General features: G+C 27.6%; 1 non-coding gene across 1 annotated transcript; it reads left to right on the plus strand.

The window, feature by feature from the left end:
- The first annotated feature begins 1153 nt into the window (after positions 1–1153).
- LOC113785895 (U2 spliceosomal RNA) lies at positions 1154–1349 on the plus strand. Its single transcript, XR_003472078.1, has one exon. It is a non-coding gene; the product is annotated as a U2 spliceosomal RNA (small nuclear RNA).
- The last annotated feature ends 3288 nt before the right edge of the window (positions 1350–4637 follow it).

Here is a 4637-nt window from a genome sequence, read left to right on the forward strand (position 1 = left end):
TCTCTCCAAGATATATACTAGTGATGTTAATGAAAAGTTTTAATTTGTTGTTTGTAGTTTTCTTGTTAAAATATTTACAAGAAAAAAAATATATTCTATTTAAACAATTGAGAATTGGAGGAGCCACAATAGTGCAATGCAATAATAAGAGTTAATAAGCAAAATATAACGGCAAAATAAATATTAGAGTTTCAGTTTTATTTTTAATAAAGCACTAATTGTAGAGATTGTTTGAAGAAGAAGAATAGTATAGGTAGAAAAAACTTATATATTGATTGTACTTTAATTTGTAATTTATGACACATTAATAGTTAGTTATACATAATATTAGATGCAAAATATAATAATAATAATAATAATGATAATAATAATAATAATAATAATAATAATAATAATAATAATAATAATAATAATAATAATAATAATAATAATAATAGTCAAATGTGTGCAAAAACAAAATGGAAGTTGAATAATAAGGAGAATTTAATAGGAAAGACCTTTTAGATGTGTCACATGAAATTTTTGTTGAGACAATATTTGAATGAAATCGCACAATACTAGATGATATTTATGTGGGAGTTTATCAGGTCCGAGGAGTGGGGTGAGGATGATTGCGAGCAGAAGCAGAAGATGATTAAAAAAATTAGAATCTCGAAAAAGAAATTGTCGAAGAAGAGGAGAAGTAAAAGATGATTAAAAAAATTAGAATGCATAAAATGAAATTTTGTCAGGAATACAAAACAAAAAGTAAAGGATTAAAGATATTAAAATAGGGGGAAACTATTTAGAAACTAAGTAGATGAAACTCTTTATGAAAACGTACACATCAGCGTGGAAGGAAGACAAAACAAGAAAATAGGATTAAAGAGATTAAAGTAGGAGGAAGCTATTTAGAAACTGTGTACATGAAACTCTCTATGAAGACGTACACATCAGCATTTTGGCTGATGTGGGAAAAATTTGCATACATGGAGAAGTAGTATGAGGTGGCAGTAGAGTCTGTTTTAAATATTTATAAGTTAGAGACTTGGACGGTTGTTGCAAGAAAGAAAGAAATGTTATACAACTGATGATTATGTCCCACATTGGCTAAAAGACATATCAAGTATCTAGGTCTTGGCTATAAAATAATAGTTCATTCTCTTAACAAAACATACCTTTCTCGGCCTTTTGGCTAAGATCAAGTGTAGTATCTGTTATTATCAGTTTAATATTTGATATGTGGACCAATGGTCCACACGATAATAAATTTATTTCTTGAGGGGTAGAGTCTACTACAATAGCTTATTGTTGGGTCTCTCAAGTGTCACCTTTGTGTTGCACTACAACATTGGCTTGGCGCACCCCACCAATTTAGATAAAGTAAGTTTGCATTATTATTTCAATGGATGTTGATATGGATTTGAGTGTTTCCATATGATTTTAAGGATCTAACCAAATGATCTTTTCAAACAAAGTACCAAATAAAATGGAGAACACAAAGAAGAAAATATGGAGAAGGAATGAAATGGTAGAAATCACCACACTCCACAACAAGGAATGATAAGATCAATGTAGAATCGCCAAAAGAGTAGGAGGCTCTTGATAAGATCCAAATTTGGTTCAAAGAAGAACCCTAGAGAGCATTTCTCACATTAAGTGTTTTTTTCTTTCAAAAAGTCTCTCTTATGTATTACAATAAAAAGGCATATATAGCCTAACACAAAATAACATCGTACATAGGCTACACACAACTAATGACATTGTGCCTAAGCTACTAAATATTTAGGCACACTCACAAGTCAACATAATTCCTAATTATAAGGAATGATTATTACATCCCAAAATTAACATTAAGTCTTAAGATATTTCTATGACTAAAAGATTAATATAACGTGGATCAATCTTTTCACAGCTCTTAAGACTAATAAAATTAACAACTTGTTTCTCTAATTGTTCTTTTAGCTTCCTAGCCTTCCCTCTAGTCAATGGTCATTCCGCTCCTAGTTCTTGAAGCTCATTAGTGTTACACCCTAAATTTTATAATAAATTATTTTATTAGTTAACTACGATTTTAAATAACTAATTTTAATGTTAAATTATTTTATAATATATGATGATAAATTTTCTGACTAATTTTCGTTATATAGGTGATTTCTATGATGTGCTAGTTTTAAATATACTAGATTACATGAATGATATAAATAATAAATATTATATTTTATTATTTAATATATTTTTTTTAAAAAAAAATTAATTGTATTGTAGTGTAATATATGTTTTAAAGAAAAAGATTTTATGCAATACTTTTATGTGCGTTTGACTAATGTTAAGTATGCATGTAGTTATATTTCAATTATTTATAACTATTTTCTATTTTTAGTTATTTTTTTATAAATAATTATCTTGAGATAGAATTGATATTGTGTTTGATTTTGTTTACTTTTATATACTTGTCATGACATTGTGATTTTATATATATTTATTATGATTTAGTAATTAATATAAAATATTGATGTTATATTTATTTTATAATTTTAACTATTTTCTAATATGCTGGTATTATTATAATGTGAGTATTTTGATAAATAAGTATAATTGTAGAGATTATTTTGAATGTGAGAGTTTCAATTATTAGTAATATGTTTTTTTTATATTGATTATTTTAATTACTCTAATTTATAAAATATTAGTAATGTTTGAAAAACTGTGTTTGGAAGAATATTAAAAAGGAGATTAAATAATTATTAATTTTGTTTTAGCAAAATAAAAATAATAATAGTTAAACAAAAACATAAATAAAGGGACCAATGGGTTTGATTCATGTGTGAACCCTGATTGTTAATTAAAAAAAACAAACAAAAAAGAGAAGGGAGTTGGAAGGGCAGCCGTAAAACCAAAGAGAAAACACAATAATAACCTATCGTTTGACACCAGTGATCGATAACTACTCCAGAAAACTTTCTTCATCTTCGCCAAATTTGAGTATGTTATTTCATTAATTTAACCCGTCAATTAAACATAATTTTTCAGATTTTTAACAACCCCAATTTCTCTCTAAAATATCCGACTTCTCCGTTTGTAGAATTCGTTATTTTCACCGTTCTCCTTCACCGTAAGCCCGAATTGAGGGAAACCAACGCCAAAACGACCATGTGGAAAGTGGCTATATTATCAGCTAATTGATTTTTTGATTTATGATAATTTTACTTGACCGAATTTTGAATTTAGTTTTTAGAGTATGTGCTCATAATTTATTTTTAATGTTTACCCATAAAATGTCGGGTTAGAACGGTTGAAGGATAAAAAGTCAATGACCAAAGGATGTTTGCTCGTGGAATCGTATTCGTGTGTGAAAGCGTCGAAATAAGGTAAGGGGTGATAGAGCATTTGAATTCATGAGTATAATATATTGTGAGATGAACGGGAAAACTGTATTTCTCAATGATTCATCTGGGGCTCGCTACGTATGGCAGTAGCCCTTTGAGTGATAAATTAATTAATGTGCAAATAAGAAAATTGTGAGATTAAAATGTGGAATATAAACATTTATAAAGTGTTGATTGATTTAATTTCGTAAAACGTGTGATATTTGATATTATTGTGATATTTAACATTATTGTGATATTTGATATTATTGTGATATTTAACATTATTGTGATATTTGATATTATTGTGATATTTGATATCATTGTGATATTTGGTTTCAAATGAATTTGGTGCATATGTTTGATTAAATGAGTTTACATGAATCCAGTGTATAATGTATGCTTATTTGATGATGATGTGTGATTTATGATATAAATTTGTGATAAGTTTATGCGATGATAATGATGAAGTTTGGTTGATGATAGTGATTCTATGACAAAAAGATTAATATAATATGGATCAATCTTTTCATAGGTCTTAAGACTAAAAAAAATAACAACTTATTTCTCTAATTGTTCTTTTAGCTTCCTAGCCTTCCCTCTAGTCAATGGTCATTGCGCTCCTAGTTCTTGAATTTCATTAGCCTTCATGTAGGGTCGTTCCACATCATATGTTATCTTACGAAACACGATTTCAAATCCAATAGAACTTTTTCATAATTGATTTTTTTTTTTTTTTTTGTATCTGCAACAATGTTTCCTTGTAGTTTTAGACTTGAGAATTTTGAAGTATTCTAGGAAGCAGGACATCACTTTTTGTTTAATATTATAATCATAAAATAAAACATTTATTTTCCATAATAAAGAAAATAACCTAGAATAATTATTACATGTTGGTACATAGGCTACACACAACTAATGACATTGTGCCTAAGCTACCAAATATTTAGGGACACACACAAGTCAACATAATTCCTAATTATAAGGTATGATTATTACATCCCAAAATTAACATTAAGTCTTAAGATATTTCTAGGACTAAAAGATTAATATAATATGGATCAATCTTTTCATAGGTCTTAAGACTAAGAAAATTAACAACTTGTTTCTCTAATTGTTCATTTAGCTTCCTAGCCTTCCCTCTAGTCAATGGTCTTTCCGTTTCTAATTCTTGAAGCTCATTAGCCTTCATTAAGGGTTGGTCCACATCAGATGTTATCTTATGAAACAAGATTTCAAATCCAGTAGAACTTTTTAATAATTGATTTTTTTTTTTTTGTATCTGCAACA

Source organism: Cicer arietinum, chromosome 3 (genome assembly GCF_000331145.2).
Source record: "Cicer arietinum cultivar CDC Frontier isolate Library 1 chromosome 3, Cicar.CDCFrontier_v2.0, whole genome shotgun sequence".
In the NCBI taxonomy this organism is placed as follows: domain Eukaryota; kingdom Viridiplantae; phylum Streptophyta; class Magnoliopsida; order Fabales; family Fabaceae; genus Cicer; species Cicer arietinum.